The 13191-nt window shown below is 41.2% G+C and overlaps 1 protein-coding gene across 11 annotated transcripts in view; it reads right to left on the reverse strand.

Annotated features, from left to right (window-relative positions):
* Nucleotides 1-13191, reverse strand: part of LOC140480404 (leucine-rich repeat-containing protein 3B-like) — a 65881-nt gene that overhangs the window by 19328 nt on the left and 33362 nt on the right. The window contains exons 1-3 of one of the 11 annotated variants that reach the window (XM_072575230.1): nucleotides 10395-12438; nucleotides 8682-8989; nucleotides 1988-2166 (exon numbers count right to left, since the gene is read on the reverse strand). The exons of 6 other annotated variants lie outside the window; for them this stretch is intronic. The gene's annotated coding sequence lies outside the window, so the exon portion shown is untranslated. Of the gene's footprint in view, nucleotides 1-1987; nucleotides 2167-5916; nucleotides 6114-8681; nucleotides 8990-10394; nucleotides 12439-13191 lie in introns of those variants that run through there. 4 more of the 11 variants (XM_072575231.1, XM_072575229.1, XM_072575233.1 and 1 more) reach the window with 4 other exon arrangements.

Raw genomic sequence — 13191 nt, forward strand, 5'->3', positions numbered from 1 at the left:
AGCCAACGTTTTATGTTCATATAATTTCATCAGACGGGTAAACTGGGGTCTTTGAGTAGTCTGATTGTCATCGACTTTTGTGACAACCTGAGGAATAGTTGGACTTGTGTATCAGATACTTTCCAGAGAGTGGGCTGGATAATATTAACCTCAAGGTCAAGACAGCAGCCCAGCATTCCTTATGAATTTGGCAGCATCATCCTCTTTGGTAAGATCAATTCAAATATTCATTTGCCAGCCCAGCCATGCTCTCTGCCTCCCGATAGAAATCCATTTTTGATCTCCAATTGGCTTCACTTTTCCCTTTACCACCTTTCAACAGTAACATGCTTGTATAAGGATTCTTTATATTAGTTTCCAGTCTCTTTTTATACTCTCTTTTTGCTTCTCTTATTCTTTGGATCTCCCTCTGAACACTTGTATTATTAACCTATATCTGTCATGCCATTTTTCAGCCTCTTCTTATTCTGTCTCTTTCATCATCTATGGAGATCCGGATTTGTTATTCACACCTTTCAACCTCATGGAAGTGAGGCTTATGCTCCCATAACAGTTTTACCTGCAAATTGACTCTCCCAATTAATTACTTGTACTCTAGACTGCTTGTCCTTTTCCATACTTAATATAAACATGATAGCATGATCACGGTCTCTGAAATATTCCCTCTTGGAGGCTTGATCTATTTTACCTACTTCATTCACCACAACCTGATTAAAAAAAACCCTCCAATCCTGTTGGACTGGAATCTAGAAAATTCTTCTGAACATAGTTAAGAAACTCTTCCCTTCTCTGCCCTTTACAATATTATCATTCCAGTCTATATTTATAACCACTGAATAATGTTTCTTCTAATTTATTTGCAAATTTGTCCCTCTATACATTTCCAACTTGTTGGTGTCCTTATAGAATATATTCAGCACTGTGTTGGCACATTAATTGTTTAACTCTAACCAAAGTGGTTTTGTCCTTGACCACTCCAGCATATCCTTTCTCTTCACTGATATTTTCCTTAAATGAATACTGCTGACGGCCTTAGTTCTGACCTCAAGGGTTCAGGGCTTACTCTCAGACCTGGTGTTGTCATTTCTATGACAGAATGAGAGTTACACAAAAGGAGGACGAGTTGGTCAAAAAGATAAAGGTCAAAGGAGAGAAGAGGTCTTAGGCCACATTCACTGAGTGCTCCAACTTCAGTACATGCAACATTTTTATTTCATGAAAGAAATGCTCACCAAAATCGACCATACTCTAAAGGTAGACCTGCAGCCTCATAGCGGGTTGGGATCAGCACTGCCAGTGGCTGTGAATGTGACTTCAGCCTTGAACTCCTTCGCAATGAGCGGTTAGCAGGCCAAAGCAGGCTGCACCTTGTAGTTCACGGTCTTTAGTTTTGTATTGGGGAGATCATTGCACTTGGATTGCAAAGGCACATTGCATTTGTTTTGCCAGAGAGCTGACAGAGTGAGCACTTTCAGCATTTAACATATCATGTAGGGTCATTACCTGGTCTTGCTTGCAGTAGTCAAGATGCCACATTCTGCTTCAGTCTGCTGTACCATTAACAGTTGAGACACCACAAGAGACCAAAGAATTGGCCACACAGCGACAAGGGCTATCGTCTGATCATTTGGCTCATGGCTCTCAGACTCAGAATGAATTCAGAAAATACAGATGCTCAGTAACCTCTAAGAGAATTTCATATCAGATCAGGAAGCCGGCTGACACCACCGCAGAGACTGTCCCTGTAATAGAGGCGTTGTGTGGCGATGTAGAAGGATATATGTTATAAGTATATGGGATGAAGACCTGGGGAGATGTACATTAATTCCTGAAAATCTGCACAAACAGATTATAACCATATGAAAAGAGACATTAGAAAACTAGAGGAGGAGCACCAGGATGGCCTCATGAATTGTGTAACTTGTCTCATTATATTGTGTTAATAAATAATTGTTGACAAAGACCACGGGCTGAGCTACATCTTTACCTTAAAGTAAGATCTCACAATATTGTCTAAATTCTGTAGATTTGCAATGAATGCATAAGGCCGATTTAGGAAAGGTCCATTTGTCCAAGTTAGTGCTATCCAGTAAACACTAAAGCTCACTGCTTTCTTCAGGCCAAGATCAGAATGATGGCTCTTTCTAAAATGTCCATGATGTCTTTCTGCAACACACAGGGATTAGGCACAATTCAACCTTGAACTTGTTTGTACTCCTTACTTTCATTGATGTACCGAGAACACAATAATTTGCCTATACACTTTAATAATAATAATAATGTGTTCAATTCTATCCCATAATAAGACTGCTGAAGCTCTTCAGCCAAAATCTTCTAATTAACATTTATCATGTCTCTAGTAGAACAGGAGTGCAATACTTGCGGTAACACAGGGGTCAAAACCTATTTATTTTCAAGCACTTGTTGAGATTTTCTCAAAGGCTACTTTCCAATCTTTCAGGGCTATTTCGTGGTTTTCAAGGGGTACTTTTTCGTTCTCAGTAACTCTTCTACTAGGTGGTGCTCACAAGTAACAGCACTTTCTGTATTTGCGTTGAGATAGTGGGTCTTTGCACATCCACAGAAACAGAATTGAAGAATTCATAAATATCCCAATTATCAAATCTTCCATGAAACAAAGCCAGAACACACACAAAAAAAGACAGTAATAGCCTAAACACCACAGTTTGTTTTTAGAATATTTGACCAACACTTCTACACACTAAAATCACCTTCAACACATCTCACACCGAATGGGAAGGTCTCAGCTAATTGCATACATACTAAGTTAGAATATTTTAACCATGTAGTTAATACCTTACTTTAAACAGCATTTGAGATCTCAATCGCTGATTTAAATTCAAAACTTGACCGTGCTCATTAGCATATACATTTTGCCATATATGCAGCCTTACAGACTTCATATTCGTTCTTAAAGAATTCAATCACTCCATGATTTCAAATTTTCCTGGTTTTCAGTTATCAGAATTTTTCTTTGCCATTAGGTTTAAGACTTCTCTCTCAATGCAGCCTCCATCTCCCATAATCCTTCCTGCAGCCACCTTCATCTCTAATTCCCCAATGAGTTTCCTTCGCCCCTTAACTGCTTTACAGCCTCCTCCTCTCCGGCCTTCCTGCAGCCTGCTCTTTGTCCACTCCTTCAGGAGCCTGCCTCCACCCCAGGTGATATCCATCCTCTCCCAATGGCCACAGCAAATGTCCTGGCACTGCCCTAGGTTAAAAAAGACACATCCCAAGCCCTGGCGAACGGAACCCCTGGCATTCTGCTCACTACAAACCACTCAGAACTGCTTCTCAGCTGCTCACTGCTCCAAATACAAGAAGGTGCTCTCCTCTAAGCGTATCAGTGACAAATGCAACAGAGAACCAGCCTCTGATTGGAGGAAATGCTCCTCACAGATTCTGCCACTTCTATTATTTGACTTGTCTCACGTTGGTCATTCCCATGATTGAATGTTCCTGTGTATTTTGAAGGCCTTCAGGATGAATTTGCTCTCTGTCCCCATGTATATTGAGCCCCGATGAAACTACCAGGTTGTTGTAAAAGCCCATTTGGTTCACTAAAGTCTCTTGGGAGGAAATTTATCATTGTTATCAAGTCTGGCCTAACACATTAATGTGGCTCACTTTTTAACCACTATCTGAAATGGCCCAGCAAGCCATCCAGTTGTGTCAAGCCACTGCAAAAAAAAAAGTGACGTGGGTGTACCACGATGGTTCAATTAGTTTAGCTTTACCGCCACCTTCTCAAGGCAACAAACATTAGCCTCACTGGCAAAACATTCCAAAAATGTGTTTTAAGCAAGAAAACAGATGACTTCAGGAAGCTGTATCCCTCATGTTTGAGTTGCTCCTTGAAACTTGCCTCTTCATGAAATGGTCTGCAGATGCTGTTCTGCTTTATATTTCAGTTTCAATGCTGCTGTTTTTTTAAAATGCTTTTTTTAAAGTCATCTATATCAACTTCTTTAGCATCAAGGACATTTTTAACATCTTCCACAATGTGAGGGTGTCCTAAACTGCTTCACAGCCAGTGTCTTTAATTTCTTTAAAGAAAGTCATTGTCGCACAAAAACAGAGGCGCTGATTTGCAGACATTCAGATTCCACAAACAGGAATGCAATGTGTGACCGGATATTCTGTTTTTAGTGATGTCATTTGAGGGATGAATGCTTTTTGAGACACCAGGGAAACTCCCTCCTCTGTTTTAAAATAGCAATATAGGATATTTGACACCATTCTGATGGCAGAACACACTGCTCTTAACCCTCATCCCTCCAGGCTGCATCATTCTGTTAAGACTAGATTCTGTGCCCAGGCCTCTATAGGTGGGATCATTGTGACATCCATTGGTGTTGACTAAAAGATTTTGGAAGTAGAAGAATCACCTTTGTGGATTGAAAAAATGATTTTACTTATAATGTTAGTCTCTGCTAAAACTGAAGGTGGTGCGAGAATGAGATTTTAAATTAGTTTGATCCTCAAATGTCACTGTTGGCCTTATGAATAAGGGAACGTATTGAAGCTTTTATAAACTTCAAAAGGTCTTGTATATATTTTGCAATGCATCTTGTAAAATACATCGTAACACAGAGCATTACAGGTGAATGTAGTTTAATAGAATAATTAATACTCAGCAGAAGCAGTGGTTATAGAAATTTCATTCCAGTTTCCAAATTCTGGCATTGGGTTTGCTGCTTTTATTTTCCTGCTGCCTACTTAACATGCAATAACTTTAAGTTTTTGTAATGATTTGTTTATCCCTATGAGGAACTCCTTCATCCTGAAGGATTTGAAGGGACCTTTTTCCCATTGTAACTTGTTACCTCGTTTTATATCAGACTCATTTTGCATGACCTTGCTGATTTTAGTTCTTTATTTGCGCGACATGGCTAGCATTATTCTTTAAGGAAGTTTAAATTGCTTCTGCACTGAAATATTGACATCGATCTCCAAACTGTTTCTCTTGTTCTTTCTAAATTCTGATGGAATTCAGCCGTTCTGGAGTTAGAAACCTGGAAATCTTTGGTGAAGTAGTGTTCCAGATCATGGACAACTTAACAATTCTGGAGTCACTGTTCCCCAAGGATGCTCTGATGTCTGTACATAACCTGGGTCTTTACCAGGTCAAGTTGCACACTGCTTTTAATGACTAGCTTGATGCACTGAATCATGAAACAGTCATGCATTACATTAACAACATGTATTAACTCTGCATCTGAAACACTTCAGTTTCTGAGGGAGTACTACACTCTTCACTGATATTTTTAACAACTAGCACAAAAGTTTAACCTGCAATTGACCTTTCTATACCCTTTCCTACATTACAACACTGGCACACTCCAAATGTACTAATTAGATATACATTGGAGACATTTCTGAATTATGCTGGGTCAGTGACATAAAGCCAAGTTCTTTATATCTGATACATACTTTTTATATTTGTAATCCTCCAACAAATTTCTGCCTTCAAAAGTTTCTTCCAGAAATCATCAATTAGGAGCACTGAAACAAGATATTCTGATATTCACATTTTTTGGATACATTATTCACTACATAATTCATGAATAAAACTTTCTAAAGGACTTATTTGATTTCCTAAAAAACACGGTGATCTTCTTGTTTTCCAGCTAGTTATAAGTGAATTGTGGCGGATTTACTCTAATCCAGAACTGAGGGGGAGAAGTGTCTACAAATTACACAACAAAACCACAAAGTCAATTAATCTGGTCATTCTAAACTTTAGCTGCTCATTGAACATCAACAACTTCAACCAAATTTAAGCAAGTATTCAAATATAAATAGACAAACAGATAAAAAAAATTTGGAATTAGATTTATTCATAACATGATCACAAAAACAAATATTTAAACTTATCCAGAAAATGAACCAAACCTGGTTAGAAATCTCTCAAATGCGTATTGCCAGCAGAGTTAAGCCTTTATTTTTACAGGACGTGACATTCAGCCTAAATGTTGATATTTTTCAGAGCCCCATCCACGCAACCTCATTGCCCTGTACAGTTGCTCATTCTCAATGCTTCTCTTCTACATAAAAATAAATAGCATTCTACTCTTCAAGGCAACTGTTCATTTCTATATTTGCTCCTTGTGTAGCTACGGTCACTATTTGTTCTCCTGCTGTGGTTACAGCCACTGTATGTGCTCCAGCTGTTTCTGCAGCTGCTGTCTATATCAATACTCAGTGTTGCTGTAATCTGTTTTCCCTCAAGGGCTGGATCGTATGCTGCTCCTGTTGGAATTGTAGCTATTTTGTAAACTCTGCCTTCTGAAATGCCTTCTGAACCCTCCTCAAGTGCTATTGAATGCCATACGCTTTGAAATCACCAAGCATTTAAAACAGAGAGAAAGCGAGGACTGCAGATGCTGGAGATCAAAGTTGAAAGGTGTGGCACTGGAAAAGCACAGCAGGTCAGGCAGTATCCGAGCAGCAGGAGAATCGATGTTTCGGGCATAAGGCCTTCTTCAGGGAGCATTTAAAACAATCTAGTGCTCTACAAGCGTCTGTCTCTAGTTGGTAGAGCCACTCTCATTTGCAGATAATGCAGGCACCCCATAAACACTCCAAAACTACAAATTCAATGTCTCAAGTGAGCCCACATTTTGGATTAGCAATGGTTCAAAATGGCAGGAACTTCCAGCACGGACAGATCCAGCTCACCGTGTATATGGTCAAAGATTCCCACCCATACTGAATTCCTCCAAGAGTAAGCCCCAGATCCTCGATCCATTAGTACTCCAAATCCCTCGACCTACCTCAATCTCTCCAACCATATCGAAACACTTCCCCAATGCGGTTTGGATTCAATCTGACAACCAGATCTCCAACAGAATTCAAAATTCAAGGGGTGGTAGGCAAATCTGCTCACGACATACTCAAACCTCCTGGGAAAATTTACTCATGGGGCAATTAATCAGAGAAAAATTACCACCTACAAACATGGTGAGGAGCTGTGCCTTCGATGACAGGCTGGTTCTCTCCTGGTTCTGGTTGGTGATAGTTGAAGGGTCACTATTGAATCTACGAACATGAGAGAGGAGCAAAATGTGTTGGCAGGGATATTGAGCAGTTATGTGTCTAAGTGCTGCAGTGAGGGAGTCACAAGGGGAAATGTTTACTGAGGAACCAGCGGCCACAATGGGGAGCTGGGAGAGGGGGGCTGAGTGTTGGGGTAACTGCTGGAGAGAGGCCCACCAGCTGTAAGTCGGAATTGAGAGCTGGAGTGGGAGAGTTAGAACTGGGCCTGAGAACCAGGAACATAGCTGGCTGGCAGCCTCAGTTGAGGCTAAGTTTTTGCCAACGCTTACATGATGGGTGCTGGGATCAGGAGCAGGAATTGAAGCTGCCCATTTGCTGAGGTCAGCCAGATCCAGAGGTGAGCTTCAGGGGGAACAAGGAGGTTGCAAGGGAAGTTGAAGAAACAGGGAGCTAGAGAGATAGGGAGTTTGAATGGGAGAATGGAGGAAACAGGGAGATTGGAAAGGAGGTCAGGAAGAAGGCTGCAAGGGGATTAGGGGAGACATAAAGGCTGCAAAGATGATAGAAGACAAGGAATTCTCAGGTTGGGGGCGGGGGAGAAAAGAGATAGAGGCTGCAAGGGAAGGGAGGACAGGATGACTGCAGATGACAGAAAGAGAGTCTGCATGGGGGGGGGGAGAAGAGAGAAGCAAGATGCATGGGAGAGGAGCACATGGAGACTGTGTTGGGGGCAGGGGAAGAGAGAAAGAGAGCACTGCAAGGGAAAATAAAGAAAAAGGGAGGTTAACATGGGAGGGAGGGGGATGCAGTAAAGAACACAATTTTGATCCTGTCAACAGCAGAACAGTCAGCCAACTGGAAGTCAGGAAAACCTGAAATCACTGAGATGGGAATTTACTTGTAAATGAATGTGGAGTCACTGACTTAAGGATACAAATGCTCAGGAGCTACTGTATGGGGAAACTGCAGTGAATGCTACTGCAATTAATACTTGTCAAGTTCTGAAATTGAGAACGGGAATGGAGTAAAAAAAAAAGGTAGCAAGTGTTTGGTTAAAATATTACAATTTTGTGAATATACAACGGGAACACGTTAGCTGTGACCTCACAGATTTGGAATGTGTGTTTATAGTGTTGGTTTTTTTGTATATTGAAATCTGCATCAATTATTTTGAAAAAATCCTTTAATGCTAACTTATGTCTTCTGCCAATTTAAAATACTGTATATCTAAGAAAACAGTTGTTTGTTCTGGCTTGAAATGAAATAGAGTGTTGATAATCATTGAAGATATTGATGAACTCTTCTAATTTGCTTCTGTCCGAATCCAAATACCTCATAAGTCAGCACAAATACAGTTACCACGTGACTGAATCACCTAATGGATGAGCTTGGGAGCATGAAAAGAAAAATTCTTGAAAATCGAATATCACAAGAATCAAACTGTTTCAAACTTTCTCCCGCTCAAACTGCAGGGTGTTTTCTATCACATTACGGTCAATGTCCTCTGGGGGTCTGTCACTTTAAACTCCCGAATCAAATCTGCCTCATTACACATCACCAAATCCAGAACTGCCCATTCCCTAGTGGGGTCTACCACAAACTGCTCCAAAGAACCATCTCAGACATTCCACAAATTCCATATCTTACGATCGGCTACTAACCTGATTTTCACAGTCCACCTGCATATTGAAAGCTCCACGATTATTGTAATAGTGACTTTCTTAGATGCCTTTTCTATCTCCGGATTCATTTTCCTCCCCATACAGGAGACCTGTACACAAATCCCATCAGGGTCTTTTTCCCCTATGCGGTTCTTCAAATCTACCCACACAGATTGTACACCTTCTGACTGTATATCATTTCTCTGCCCATCTGTCTGTCCTTTCGATAGGACACGTAGCTTTGGATATTTAGTTCGCAGCGCTGATTCCCTTGTAACCACGTCTCGGAGATACCCAACACATCATACCTGTCAATTTCAAACCGTGACACAAACTCATTTATCTGGTTTCATATACAGTGTGTATTTAAGTATAACTTCCTCAGTCCTGTGTTAGTTGACCCTCTTCTCATACTTGTCCCCTCCATCTAATGTGCCTAAAGTTAGTAAGGAAAGGATCAGAAATCTATCAGTCCTATTATTTGCTCTGGAATCTTTAATAACTCTGCAGAGCCCTCCCCCACTTTTAACATTTTCTTTGCAACTGAATTCCCCTCCCCTACCCCAGACTGTTACGTTTAAAGCCTTGGTTATGCAATTTGCCAGGCCAGCATGATTCAGGTGGAGCCGCTTATCGGACCAGCTCCCTCCTTCCTCAGTACTCATGCCAATTCCCCATGAATTCAAACCCATTTCTCCCACATGAGTCTTTTATCCATGTGTTTATCTCTTTAATCTTGGTGACCCTGTGCCAATTTGCTCATTGCTCATGGTTCTGTGTTTTAATTTAACCCATGGCTGTTCATATTCCCTCAGGAGAACCTCTTTCCTCCTCCTTCCTATATTATTGTTACCTACGTGCACCACAACCACTAGATCTTTCCTATCCCACTCCAAGTTCCTCTGTAACAAGATGAAATATCCTGAACCCCGGCACCCAGCAGGCAACATAGCTTTCAAAATCTCTATCCTAACCATAGAGAACAGTTTATTCCCCTTACTATACTTTCCCTGATCACAACTACATTTCTTTTTTCTCCCTCTTCTTCAATGGCTCCCTGTACCATGATCCTTTGGTCAGTTTGCTCATCTACACAGGGAGCAAGAATCTCAAACCTGTTAGACAAACTCAAGGGCTGAGGCTCCTTCAGCACAACCTCCTGGATGCCTCTCTCATAGTCACATCCTCCTGTACCTGAATACTGACTGGATTTGAGGTAATTGATCTAAGGGGAGCAACTGCCTCTTTGAACACAGCATCCAGGTAGCTCTCCCTCTCCCTGATGTGTCAGTGTTCAAAGCTCAGACTCCATCTCATCAACTCTGAGCTGGAGCTCCTCATGCAACCAACACTTGCTCCAGATGTGGTCATTATGAACCACAGTGGGGTCCCACCAACTCCCTCATGATGCAGGTGCAACTCATTGCCTGGCACAGCATCTCCCATTTTAACTATTTGGTTCTTAATTTTATTTTTAAACATTTTGAACAGGTCTTTTAGTTTGTAGCCTGTAAATATTTCCCCTCTGTACCTTCAATCTGATCAAAGCCTTTAACAGTCAAATTAGTAGCTAACACCAACGAAGTTACATTTTACCTGTGATGTCACTGCTTTATGCTGGCCTCCCTCACCCTACACTTCAATTGATCAAATTTAAAATAAACCTTAGAAACTATGAGCCATACAAAAAATAAGCAAAAAAGTACCTCTTACCTTTTATACTGAATTCCTGCATTGCCTCCAGATTCTCCAAACTATATCCCCGCTCGTGCTTCGTCTCACCCTGGATGTGATCTCTCTTTCCTTTGTGTGCAAAGATTCCTGATCTAAGTTACCAGCCTACCAATCTTACTGACTAACTGCAAAGACATGAGAGAGAAACTGGCCAGAGTTGATTGGAAGGGGAGCCTAGCAGAGAAGAGGGTGCAGCAGCAATATTTCTGGGAGGTAATTCAGCACAGTGGCATTTTTGATAAGGGATAACATTATGGCTGTACTTAGTGAGGATACTCCTGGGAAGTTACTTGGGTGGAACTGAGAAATAAAAAAGGGATAATCACCTTATTGAGATTGTATTATAGACTCCCCCAATAGTCAGCTGGAAATTGAGAAACACATTTGTAAGGAGATCTCAATTATCTGTAATGTTATGGTTATGGTAGGGGATTTTCATTTTCCAAACATAGACTGGGACTGCCATAGTCTTAAGGGTTTAGATGGAGAGGAATTTGTTAAGTGCGTACAAGAAAATTTTCTGATTCAGTGTGTGGATGTACCTAGAGAAGGTGCGAAACTTGACCTACTGTTGGGAAATAAGGGAGGGCAGGTGACTAAGGTGTCGGTGGGGAGCAGTTTGGGGTCAACAACTATAATTCTACAATGATGGAAAAGAATAGATCAGATCTAAAAGTTAAAATTCTAAATTGAAGGAAGGCCAACTTTAATGGTTTTAGGCAAGAACTTTCAAAAGTTGATTGGGGGCAGATGTTCGCAGGTAAGGGACAGCTGGAAAATGGGAAGCCTTCAGAAATGAGACAACAAGAGTCCAAGACAGAATATTCCTGTTAGTGTGAAAGAAAAGGCTAGTAGGTATAGGGAATGCTGGATGACTAAGAAATTGAGGGTTTGGTCAAGAAAAAGGAAGCATATGTAAGGTATAGACAGGATAGATCAAGTGAATCCTTAGAAGAGTATAAAGGCAGCAGAAGTATACTTAAGGTGGAAATCAGGAGGGCAAAAAGGGGACATGAGATAGCTGTGGCAAATAAGATTAAGAAGAATCCAAAGGGATTCTGTAAATACATTAAGGACAAATGGGTAACTAGGAACAGAATAGGGTCCCTCAAAGATCAGCAAGGCAGCCTACGTGTGGAACAACAGGAGGCGGGGGAGATACTGCATGAGTATTTGCATCAGTGTTTACTGTGGAGAAAGACATGGAAGATACAGAATGTGGAGAAATAGATGGCGACATCTTGAAAAATGTCCATATTACAAAAGAGGAGATGCTGGATGTTGTAAAATGCATAAAAGGTGGATAAATCCCCAGGACCTGATCAGGTGTACCCTAGAACTCTGAGAAGCTAGAGCCCCTTGTGGAGATATTTGTATCATCGATAGTCCCAGGCAGCGGGCAGGTTGTTGGAGGGAATCTTGAAGGACAGGATGTACATGTATCTGAAAAGACAAGGACTGATCAGGGATAGTCAGCATGGCTTTGTGCATGGGAAATCATGTCTCACGAATTTGATTAAGGTTTTTGAAGTAACAAAGAGGATTAGTGAAGGCAGAGTGGTGGATGAGATCTATATGGACTTCAGTAAGGCGTTCATCAAGGTTCCCATGGGACACTTGTAAGCAAGGTTAGATCACATGGAATACAGGGAAAACTAGCCATTTGGATACAGAATTGGCTCAAAGGCAGAAGATTAAGGGCGGTGGTGGAGGGTTGTTTTTCAGACTGGAGGCCTGTGGCCAGTGGAGTACCACAAAGATCAGTGCTGGGTCCACTACTTTTCATCATTTATATAAATGATCTGAATGTGAGCATAAGAGGTATTGTTAGCAAGTTTGCAGATGACACCAAAATTGGAGGTGTAGTGGACAGCAAAGAGGGTTACCTCAGATTACAAAGGGATCTTCAACAGATTGTCCAGTGGGCTGAGGAGTGGCAGATGGAGTTTAATTTGGATAAACACGAGGGGCTGCATTTTGGGAAAGCAAATCTTAGCAGGACTTATACACTTAATGGTAAGGTCCTAGGGAGTGTTGCTGAACAAAAAGACCTTGGAGTGCAGGTTCATAGTTCCTTGAAAGTGGAGTCGCAGGTAGATAGTACAGTGAAGGCGGCATTTGGTATGCTTTCCTTTATTGGTCAGTACATCAAATAAAAGAGTTGAGATGTCATATTGGGGCTGTACAGGACATTGGTTAGGCCACTTTTGGAATGCTGTGCGCAATTGTGAAAGTTGAAAGGTTTCAGAAAAGATTTTCAAGGGTATTGCCAGGGTTGGAGGTTTTGAGCTATAAGGAGAGCCGAATAGGCTGCGGCTGTTTTCCTTGGAGTGTCGGAGGCAGAGGGGTGACCTTATAGAGGTTTATAAAATTATGAGAGTGGGAAGTCCAGACTAGAGGGCATAGATTTAGGGTGAGAGGGGAAAAATTTAAAAGGGACCAAAGGGACAACTTTTTCACACAAAGGATGGTGTTATGGAATGTGCTGCTAGAGGAAGTGGAGGAGACTAGTACAATTAAGGCATCTAGATGGCTATATGAATAGGAAGGGTTTAAGAGGGATATTGGCCAAGTGTTGGCAAATTGGACTAGATTAGTTTAGGATATCTGGTGGGCATGGACGAGTTGGACCAAAGGGTCTGTTTCCATGCTGTACAGCTCTATGACTCCATGGTTTCATTAAAGATGGTCAAGCTTGACAAATCTGTTAAAATTCTTTGAGGCGGTAACAACCAAGTGGACATAATATATTTGGATCTTCAGAAGGCTTTTGGCA

The sequence above is a fragment of the Chiloscyllium punctatum genome, chromosome 8 (assembly GCF_047496795.1).
Source record: "Chiloscyllium punctatum isolate Juve2018m chromosome 8, sChiPun1.3, whole genome shotgun sequence".
Lineage (NCBI taxonomy): Eukaryota > Metazoa > Chordata > Chondrichthyes > Orectolobiformes > Hemiscylliidae > Chiloscyllium > Chiloscyllium punctatum.